Source organism: Gigantopelta aegis, chromosome 6 (assembly GCF_016097555.1).
Source record: "Gigantopelta aegis isolate Gae_Host chromosome 6, Gae_host_genome, whole genome shotgun sequence".
In the NCBI taxonomy this organism is placed as follows: domain Eukaryota; kingdom Metazoa; phylum Mollusca; class Gastropoda; order Neomphalida; family Peltospiridae; genus Gigantopelta; species Gigantopelta aegis.
The window spans coordinates 91,942,846-91,955,174 of NC_054704.1; positions in this window are offsets into that span (position 1 = coordinate 91,942,846).

Here is a 12,329-nt window from a genome sequence, read left to right on the forward strand (position 1 = left end):
TGTAAGTGGGCCCATTAGACTATTTCTCGTTCCAGCCAGTCCACCACGACTGGTATATTAAACGCCATGGTATATGCTATCCTGTCTGTGGGATGGTACATGTATATAAAAGATGCCTTGCTATCGGCATAAGTCAACACCTTCACCCATGACAGGCTTGATCTGAATGTACCCATTAAACTCTGTGACCTGATCTGACCTGACATAATGGAAAATCTAGCAGGTTTCCTCAAAATGTTTTGACAACAACCGTTGTGTCTGACATTACTGGTCATAATCCGTAATGGCGGAGACGACCTTAATACAAGAGTATTTTTGCTATAAAATATTAAGTAAAAATTTATGGTTTGAAAGATTGATATTTATAGTGGGGTCTTACAAATGGGGAGGGGGGGGGGTAGGTGGGGTTCCACTGTATTTTAAAGGGGCTCCATCAAAATTGCATAATGAAGGATTTCCACCAAACGTTTTAAATAATTTTAATGTTTTAAGTACAACCAAATAATTTAATTTTCTAGTAAAATAAATTTTATTTATTGAAAAATCTATAGAGAATGATCTACAGGTTAAGCGTGTGGTATCATAATTGTGTGCACACACGTTTGGTACTCATTGTTCACCCGTAAAGTGACAGACCCTAGTTTTTAAACACTACGGTATATTTTTCACTATTAGAGCAATTTTTCAAAATTGAAATTACACATTACCTAGATTTTATCGTTTAGTTTATCCATTTCCATACACTTAATGTTTCTGGTCATATTAGCGCTTTTAAAGGGACAGTCAACTCAAACAAGAGCATTGTGTTGGAAAGATGCATACCCGGACCACCAACACATACCGACACTTTAACAAATGATTTTAGAGTTATAAAAAAACATGATTATTCCTGCTAACATTTGTTTCGTTTTTGTGTCATCCGGTGCTATAGCTTGGGGCGAAGTGACGTCAGCCGACCAACTCCTGTATGCACAGTGTAAACAAACGCGCTAATTTACGACAAGGCGCTTCGCTTTCATCAACCTAAATGACTTTATAGTATAATAAACTATTTAACTAAATATATTTCAGTTTGCATCAAAGGAATGAAATGGAGTTACAGTATTTTTCTCTCTTAAAAAATCCAAAGAAAAAATGCATATTATTAGGCCTATTGGTAGGGTACATTGGAGCAAAACCGACCACTCACAATACCCAAGTGATAATTTTCTTTTCTTTGGGACTACGTAATTGGTCAGTTTTGTGATTTTAGATGGGGAAAGTCTACTTAAGGGTTTTACAGAATTATTTACAGTAATAAAGCAGGATGGCTGATAATGATTATTATGATTTTAGGGGTATCCATGCGGTTATCACACAATATCCTGTGATCTTAATAAAAGAGGCATGTAATTTTATTTCTTTTCAACATCACCTATCCTCATAACTAGTGCATATTCCCTACGATTAGTAGACTGGTCCGAACATCCCAACAGCCAATGGGATGGCTTAAATTCTTCCACTGTGTACCCTTCCTGTTCCGGTAACATGACTACAACTTCCTTCTTTTTCCTTCGCTTCTAGCGGTTCGGACGTTCTTTATTTTGCTCTGTCGTAATCTGAGCCATCTGTTTTATTACTTAGTTTATGTTTTGATTATTGTGGTGACACTTTCTTTAATGTTGTTACTTGCTATTATACCATTATTTGGTTGTAATCACTTTATTTTAAGTGTTATTTACACTTTATTTTTTTTTTTGTCATGTGTGCCGGTTACCTTTTCAGGCGCCATTTTAAAATGGCGTCTAATTTGTTTACCGAATTTGTGCATTTTTATGTGTTTGCTTTCTCATTACAGTATTGTTGAGAATGTCGGATACTAGCTCTTCTGTCCCGGGTGTCGGTCACCCTGTGATGTCAAGTCACGTTGTCTACTCTGTCTTCCTCCCGGACCGGCTGAATTGACAACTATTTGAAGGTCTTGGCTCAGCGGGCTAAGAAATCGGATTCTGTTTCGGCGGCTTCCCCTCCAGCTACGCCGACTTTGGAGTTTGTGGCTGAACTGCTTAAGTCATTATTACCAAGTATGGTTCAAGAAACTATCGATTTGCTACAAGCCACTACTAGACCTACGGCTACCGTGACGGTACCGGTTACTACTCCAGTGTCTGCTACGGTAACCACGGCTACCGCACCGACGGATGCTACGGTGTCTCGACCGCCTAGGGATTCCTCTGCGGATCATCGCCGATCTACTTCATCTGTTTTTGGGCATCGCAGCCGTGAACGGAGCCGTTTTCCACGATCTACGGCTTATTCCAGTCGCCGTCATCGGTCACGAAATATACAGAATCATGTCTCACGGTCACCCTCCGGTTCCCGTTACGGCTGTTCATGGTCTCCACGACCTTCAGGTACTGCGGATCGGCATGCTTGTGCTAGACTTTTGCGGGACTTCCCTGAGAATGAACCACACGGTTCCGTCGTGGATGATACAGATACCGTGGATAATATGACTACGAGCTTCTACCATCGCTACCTTGGCCACCGGCGCCTACCCGGAAGGGACCGGTTACCATGATTGCTACCGACACAGCCCCAGAGGATGTTGTGATTAAATCTTCACGGACACCATGGAATTTTTGGCTGAAGCTGCTTCCAGAGTTTCTGAGGGTTCCAGACGGGACCGTTTACGGTTCGGTTCGGTTCGGTTCAGCTGCGGCTTCCTCTATTGACGATCACCTTTCCGATGTGCACATTATGAGAGCAGATGCGTCTTCGACTGCTTCCGTTATAGTTACGGATTTGCGGACTACATGACGATGAGGGGTTGTCTGGCTGTGGTTTACAACATGTTCCGTCATGTCTACCTCCGCCGACGCATTCCAAGATGGGCCCGACACCGATGATTGCTTCGGATGTTCATTGACAGCCGGTACTTTGCAGGTCGGTGCTACCGATGATGTTGCAGAAGACGTTTGTTTCCATGACTGCCACTGTTTCTGTGATTTTAAGAGAGAAAAAAATAAAGAAAAAAATATAGAAAAAAGGCAGGTTCAGTGACGTTTCCAGCGACACCTGTTACCGGCCCTATCTAGACTTCGCCTGTCTTGATGTTTCCGGATGCATTCCATCCTGCAGCTTTACTTTGCTGTTTACGTCGCCTGTGGCTACTGTGGAAGGGACTTCAGCGGTTTCACCGGGTTAGCGTTCTTCATACTCTTCTCGTGACCAGTCTGAGTCGTCTCACCGGAGCCGTGCACGCAGTCGGTCTTTATGGCCTATCACGGGTCTCATGGACCGTTGTCACCGATCTTCGTCTGATGTTCGCTTCCAGGTTCCTGGGGGATTCCGACGCGCCTTTTCATGATCTCCGTCTCCAGCGACTGCCTTTCTGTCCGTTGGTCTGCTTATGCGCGCCTTATGACGAATTTCCACATGATGATCCCGTCTCATCTGTGGTTGAGGATACGGTGTTCTTACTTCATATGACTATGCGTGTTTGCCTTGCTGCTGTTATGAAATATTAGTCACGTGGAACCTTCGACGATATGTCTTGCTCCGAGGTTGAGACAGACATTCCGCCTGATGACAAACTGTTTTCCAGTTTCCTGTCGATTGTCAGTTTGCCGCTGTTGCTGTTGGGCCACACAGTCAGTTGTGCTATGGCATCGATTCGACGTTACATGCGTACCGGGTTAGTGTTGACGACAGAATGCATTGGTCCGGTGGTGGTTCGATGATTTTACCGATATATTCGGCAGATCGATCGCTACATCCGGTGGTGTTGCCAGTCAGTCGCTACATTCTCTGGCTCCGGAAGTTATCCCGTCGCCATCACGTGGTTTGGTTTTTTTTACCGCGACTATTTTACTATGGTCCAGTGCGGTTTATCCTCTCACTGCGTTCACTGTTGTTTCACCAGAGTTATATCTCAGGTTCGTACTGCAGGGAGTGCACTACGAGTGGATGGTTTTGCCGTTTGGCATTTCGGTAGTTCTTTGGCTGTTCACAAGAATAACAGCCTCAATGGCGCGGGTTTTTCATCAGCAGGGTATATCATTTTACCCATGCCTGGACGACTGTCTTTTGAAGTGCCAGAACAAGACGAAGTTAGCGGGCCAAGTCAGCTATGTACTTCAGTTCTTGAACCATCTCGGATGGATTGTCGACCAGGAAAGGTCTCTACTGCTACCAACACAGAATCTCCAGTTTCTTGGGATTCACTTGCGTACCGATCTGGGACTTCTTCAGGTTCCTGCAGCCCGATGGACCAAGATTCAATCTGCGGTATCAATCTGGCCGAACTTGTGACTTTCCATGCGTGGCAGAGCCTACTGGGTCTTTTGACCTCAACCCAAGGCTTGACTGGGGTACCTGTCACGAGGCGGCCGTCGTCGGGCCTCGGGAGAGCTTGTCGTCCACTAGCGGATGGTCTAATGATCTACCGGTCACGAACCTCGGTGACAGGGGGACTTGCGGCCGGGGATGCCCCACCAAACGCACATCCGTCCAGCTACGGGGTAGCCTGCAGTTACAGCGTTTACAAGTCTTCCTCATTCCGTACATCACGTTGAAGAACCCCTGACTGATGATAACCCTTCTCGACAACCTTTAACCCTGTCTGCAATGGTAGCTTATTTCATAGAACGTCTTAGGCGGAGTCTCTTTGCTGCCATTCCAAGCGACCAACCATCTGTTTGTGGACGCCTCACGAGAAGGTTGGGAAGTCATTTCAACAGTCCGACATCGGGGCTGTGGTCTGCCGTCGAAGCCAGTTTCCACATCAACGTGTTGGAGCTTCTGGCAGTGTTCAATGCGATACGTCATTGGCGTCGGCACTTGCGCCATGCAACTCCTATGGTAGCGACCTACAACGCGACAGCGGCAGCCTACATCAATCGTCAGGGCGGAACTCATTCCAGCAGTCTGATCGATCTCATCAATCGTCTGTTCAAGCTGACAGATGCAATCCTGCTGTAACTCCGAGCATGTCACATACCAGGGGTGTCGAATGTTCTGGCAGGCATGTTGTCAAGACCGTCCGCTCCACAAAGCACCGAGTGGATGCTCAACCCAGAAGTGTTCCGGTGGGTGTGTCACAGGCTGTGGACACAAACTGGTGATCTTTCTGTGACGTGCTTCATTCGTCAACTCCGATTGTACGTGTCACTGGTATCGGATTCCGACGCATTGAATCTCGACGCCTTGGCCATCAGTTGGGACAATCTGGATGCGTATGCGTTCCCGTCACCAGTGTTGCTATCGAGAGTCCTCCAACGGTTTCAGGAGTTCCATTGTCGGATACTTCTCATCGCTCCAAAATGGCCAAGCAGAATCTGGTATCCATACATTCTACGTCTTGTGGCACCAGATCCTCTACTGCTACTTGATTGGGATCGCCTCTTGCTTCATCCCACGTCAATACAGCACCATTCACATCCAAGCTTGTACCAACTACATGTGTGGACCTTATCTCCGACGGTTTAAGGAAGAAGGGGTTTTCTTTGACCACATTGGCAATTTTGAAAACTCAACAGGCATCTACAGCTGCTACATACAATGTCCGGTGGTTGTGTTTTCATCGATGGTGCCTCAGTATGAAACTGAAACCTGAGACTATTCATGTCAAGAACTTGGCAGAATTTCTGCTGTATCTTCGGTTGACATTGAAACTCAAAGGCTTTACGATTGCTGACTATGTTTCGGTCATCGCAACAGTTCAGGACTCTGCCACGGGTACTAAGCTAGCTGCTGTTCCTGAAATCCACTCCATGTTCAAGGGTTTCAAGCACGAGGATCAGATTCAACGGTTTCGGCCACCGAAATGGGACCTTAATCTAGTTCTGAGGGCCTTGTCTCAAGCACCTTACGAGCCTGCTGCGAAGGCCTCCTCTTTAGAGGTTTGGACAAGGAAGACGGTGTTCTTGATAGGGTTCACTACAGCGGCAAGAGTGTCAGAGATACATGCTTTGAATGTCGACATGGTGCGTTTTAATCGCGACTACTCTTCATTTTCACTGGGTCTTTTGATGAACTTTGTTGCTAAAAATCAGTTGCTGGATCAATGTTCTCACACCTATGATGTTAAAGCACTCTATTCCATTGTGGGTTCACATGATATGGAAGATTTGTCGTTGTGTTCTGTTTGAACTCTTAAGCTGTACCTGGAGAGAACTGCCACCTTTCGCAAACATCGACAGAGAATTGTTTCTCTCTTACAACCAGAGACATTTGAAAGACATTACTAAAAACACAGTGTCTACTTGGATACGATCCACGATTTTGTGTGCCTAACAATCAGCAGGGTTACCTCCACCGTCGGCGTCTTACCCCACCTGAACTGTGTGCTTTAGCCGCTACTATGTTGCTGCATTGTAACACTCCGGGTTCCAGCATCGTATCCGGGGTGTTGTTGGGCCACCGATTCCATCTTAGCGAACTACTATCTGCGAGATTTATCGACCGAAGACGTAGAGGGATTCCATCATCTGGGTCCGGTGGTTGCAGCTCAAACTCTGGTTAACTCTAGTTGTCCTTGTTGTCGTTGATGTCGGATTCAGGACTGTACCCCAAGATGTCCATTGAATCGACAAGTGAGGACTTCATGTGACAAATTGTTTTTGCACACCTTTTTGTAGTTTTGCACTGGTTGGTGTCGGAACTTTTTGTATGGATAACACTAGTTAGTCAATGCACTGCACACTAACGACCTGTTTTCCTATTAATTGAACTAACTTCTCCACCGTTTTACTAGTAAGAAAAAATCGGGGTTTTGTTGGTTTAATGTTCTGATGGATGTTTCCACCATATTTGTTTCCGTTAGGTAACCATCCAACCAATAATTGTATACCAAACACCTGCATCTGCGGTGGTGATGCTTACCCACCATTCAGAACTTCCTTGTTGGAGAACGAATTTCTGACCCTTTTCGTAATTCATGACTTCATTCATCCACACCACTGACGGATGCCACCTTTCCCACTCAATACTACCAGCATGGATATTGGTTGTTATGCATCGTTTGAAGGATGGGCTAATTTTGGTTGGCTTTCGTTCTTCCACTGTCAGTTCTTACCGGTCCATGGGGTGAACATTTGTACATCTTCGGAGTATGGAACCCGCCACCATCTGTTGAATGCTGCACTAGTTATGAGGACAGGTGATGTTGAAAAGAAATGGAGAAAACTTGAGGTGTTTTCTCTTTTATAGATACATCACCTGTCCTCATGGAATGATTTCCCACCCTTCCTCCCCTCTTCCAGTTCTCTGTGTGATTCGCTCAGGGAAAAGAAGGAAGTTGTAGTCATGTGACCGGAACAGGAAGGGTACACAGTGGAAGAATTTAAGCCATCCCATTGGCTGTTGGGATGTTCGGACACGTCTACTAATTGTAGGGAATATGCACTAGTTATGAGGACAGGTGATGTATCTATAAAAGAGAAAACACCTCAAGTTTTCTCCAGTGTGTCTAGACACATGGACTGGGGACCATCTAAATATACATTTGGCAATCAGGAACCACAGGTACAAGCCACGGAAAGAAAAGACCAATTAACTAAGAAAACACTCCAATTATTATTTCAGTATGTGGGTTAATTTATGGACAAAACATAATACAGTTATTTCGATACTTTGACAATGGTGGTTTATTTGGTATTGAAAAATAATATATACTTATTGCTGGCTTACTAGGATGGATATTATTACAGAACATTGCGATGCATCCGCAAAAATCAGGTATATTTTGTTTCATTAGTTCTAAGACTAATTCCTGACATGACACGTAAGTATTAGGTAACCACTGGTTCACCAGAGGCTGTATTCACTGGGATGTGTGTGTGTGTGTGTGTGTGTGTGTGTGTGTGTGTGTGTGTGTGTGTGTGTGTGAGAGAGAGACGTAGCCCAGTGGTAAAGCGCTCGCTTGATGTGCGGTCAGTTTGGGATTGATCCCCCCCCCCCGGTGGACCCATTGGGCTACTTCTCGCTCCAGCCAGTGCACCACGACGGTACGTCAAAGGCCGTGGTATGTGTTATCCTGTCTATGGGATGGTGCATGTAAAAGATCCCTTGCTGCTAATAAAAAAAAGAAAGTAGCCCATGAAGTGGCGACAGCTAGTTTCCTCCCTCAATATGTGTGTGGTCCTTAACCATATGTCCGACGCCATATAACCGTATATAAAATATGTTGAGTGCGTCGTCAAATAAAATATTTCCTTCACAGGGATGGTACAAAAAAGCTGTGCCCGTTATATATAATTGCTGTCACATTTATCAGTTTTATTAATTAACTATATGATTATACTTGTTGATATTAAGCAATAATGTGTATTATATATCGTTGAATATGCATACCAATCCAAAAGCCTTGTGTGAGCATCCCTTTAATATCACTAAATGCATTTTTCATATTTTAAAAATGCGTGTACCTCTGAGAACGGTTATAAAGACGAGTTCTAGTCTACTTTTTAAGGGCAACCGGCCTTGGTGGTGTTGTGGTTAGGCCATCGGTCTACAGGCTGGTAGGTACTGGGTTCGGATCCCAGTCGAGGCATAGGATTTTTTATCCAGATACCGACTCCAAACCCTGAGTGAGTGCTCCGCAAGGCTCAATGGGTAGGTGTAAACCACTTGCACCGACCAGTGATCCATAACTGGTTCAACAAAGGCCATGGTTTGTGCTATCCTGCCTGTGGGAAGCGCAAATAAAAGAAATGATAAATAAAAGAGTAGCATATGTGGCGACAGCGGGTTTCCTTTAAAAAAAAAATGTCAGAATGACCATATGTTTGACGTCCAATAGCCGATGATAAGATAAAAAAATCAATGTGCTCTAGTGGCGTAGTTAAATAAAACAAACTTTACTTTTTAAGGGCATTTCACCGTTTCAATGTCACAGATTCTGGTTTCAAATGTGTTACGGATTTTTTAAATTGGGCCCCTGAAATGGTGTATGTTGTTAGTGCCAAGGAGAACCTGTTCTATTGGCAATCTTCATTTGAAGTTGGGCAATTTAAAATGGGTTTCAGTGGGAGATGACATCTGTGTAGTGAGACCTAATCGGAGTTACGATTTTGGTCTCACTACATAGATGTCATCTGCCATTGAAACCCATGTTAAATTGCCCAAATTCAAACGAAGATTGCCAATAGAACGGGTTCTCATTGGCACTAACAACATACACCATTGCGAACATACATTATATAAGCATTTATTTTCACTCCAAAATTGAGACCATTTCCGTCTCAGTTTTTTGCTATATGACCGCATCTGGCTGTAGTACCGATCCGAACAGGTGGTTCATTAACCGATTCACTCGGGCTGTCTCTTGCGCTATACACCCATGTCCCAAAAGGGACCATTACCATTAAACATACATATTGTTTTAATTCTTCACCATTTCCTAGAAGTGAATATGTGAACCATAACGTGTCACAATTAGGAACTATAGTGGACCGTCATCAATGAACTATCACCCAGAAGTGATCTGTGTAGTGAGACCTTAAAGTCTAGTGACAAGTTTTGTCAAACTTGTTTGAAGTAAATTTTATAATTTGGGTTATTTACACCATGAAAAGCTATACTAGACCTGTGTAACTTATGAACTCTAAACAATACACCAAAAGATAGATGCACCATACCATCCAATAAAACTTCATATCACATTGTTACTCCTTGGTCATCCACACAATAGATGGCCATAAAACAAACAGCCACTATATGGTAATGTATGACCTTGTTTGTACTTCTGATATATGGAACATACAAAGAAGCTAATTATCTAGTTAGTTCATTAAAAATATTAGTTTTCAACAATTGTTTCATAGTGAAGTGTTGAAATCCTGTTTTTTTCTGTATATTTCAGCATGAAGATCCACACATTATTAATGGCAGATACAAATTCTACTTTTATAGTAGAATATTATGTTATATATTCACAATACCATCAAGACTGTTTGTCACTATGACTGTACATTCGAAAAAATTCATTATGCACAAAATCACAGAAATTAGGGTGAATGTGGATATTGACCTTGTGACCTTGAATTTTGACCTTTTACAATGAGAAACTCCATGTTAAGACACTCAGATCAATTTATATATTACATGTAAGAACACTAGAATATAGATTTTGACACACACACACACAAAAATTTAAAAAAAAAAAATAATAATAATTTTTTTTTTACGTTTGCAATATTTACCCAAATAGGGCCCCAATAAGCTTGGCTCAAATCCACATCGATGAATTACCTTTTATAAGGATGCTACACTAGTACATTTTCATTTTGGCTTGCTAAACTTATTTTGGGGGGAATAAACCTTAATTTCATGTTTTACATTATGGTCTCACTACACAGATGTCATCTGCCATTGAAACCAAATTGCCCAACTTCAAACGAAGATTGCCAATAGAACGGGTTCTCATTGGCACTAACAACATACACCATTGCGAACATACATTATATAAGCATTTATTTTCACTCCAAAATTGAGACCATTTCCGTCTGTTTTATGCTATATGACCGCATCTGGCTGTAGTACCGGTCCGAACAGGTGGTTCATTAACCGATTCACTCCGGCTGGGTCTGGCGCTGTGCACCCATGTCCCAAAAGGTCGATGCACAATATTACAAGATAACATGGGTAAAATACAGCCAGAAGGCTTACCATTAAACATACATATTGTTTTAATTCATCACCATTTCCTAGAAGTGAATATGTGAACCATAACGTTTCACAATTAGGAACTACAGTGGACCGTCGTCAATCAACTCTCGCCCGGAAGTGATCTGTGTAGTGAGACCTTTGTCAAAACGGAAAAATGCGTATAGAATAGCGGCCCTTTGTTGCTCGTTGCTATGCAGGTAGCACTAAACCAAATAAGTTCCGGATGGGTCAAAGTTCGAGAAAAGAGAAAAAGTTTGATAGAAAAGTTAACACCACAAGTCCTGTGATTGGTTATAAATGTGAGTGTGTTGGTTGTAAAAAAAAATTCATCTGGGCTAAAAATATGCACTTTAAAGTACCATTTACTTCAGTAAATACTTTGAGGTGGGGATTGTAGTACTGATATTTATGGGTCATAGTTTGGTTGCATCTTCATAAATCAAGGCTAATATATTCGTTCCTCTTCGTTCCTCGTAATACAAGGAACGAATATATTAGCCTTGATTTATGAAGATGAGTTTGGTTGATATATTGCATAATATTTATAGTGTTTTTAAACACATACGTTAACATGGTCGCCTATGGTGTTTTATTTGATATAGTCATACCTGCAAGGTAACTTTCATGCAGTGTTACGTTAGCCAAAAGCATGGAATCAAAAAACAAACTACTGGAAGCAAGATTAAATAAAATTTTATCACCATTAGGATTTGAATTGTACCCATTTAAAGTAAGTAATTATAGTATACCACAAGTAAAAATGTAGTATGGGACCCTGGTGATTCGAGGTACTTAATAATTGCATTAGTACATTTTAAAAGTGCTTTGTAATTTTATGACAATAATTAGTTGAAGAATTTTTTTAATTTTACTTGAACCAACAATGCAGAAAAATCTACATATTTGACGAATTCATATTTTTACAGTGTTCTCGCTGGGTGAAAATTAAAGGAGGGCGGCTGCGCGATACCACACCCTTAAAAAACCCACTACACCCCCCAAAAAAACAACAACAAAAACAAACAAACAACAACAAAAAAAACCCCACACAACAACAACACAAAACAAATCAAAAAACGGAAAAAAATAAAAAGGAAGCTTGGTTACCATATATCGTTGTGTGTTAGTTGGTCGACATTGTGGAAAGACATGCATATTCCTTATTTTGCCTCTCATTATTTGGTACAAAAAAGTTGATACGAAATACAAGCTGACTCGTGTTTCGACAGTTGTCAGTGTAACATTCACGGGCAATTTCTGTTTTGTTGAACCGATAAGTTTTAATATTATTTTAATAAAGATTTCAAAATAAGCGGTTTTTTAGTAGGAGATTGCCGAATCCATAAAAAAATTAAATATTTTCACTGCTCAAATAAATATCACTTTTATTGTGTGTATCAAACATACAAATGGATACAGGTATGGGACAAAATAGAGGCTGTTAAAAATACTGTTAAATTACAGTACAATAACTGTCGTAAGCTACTGAAGTTTTTCGTCAGTTGCTTTTTTGTACACACGCGATTTGTTTCCTTTGATGTCCAGTGTGCAGAATATTGATTATTTTTGTGTAGAAAAAAGTGTGAATTTTGTAGCGTAGATAGGTGCGGGAAAATAAAGGAGGGCGGCAGAACGTGAAAGGAGGACGACAAAATGGATTAGCGGAGCGGGCCGCGCCG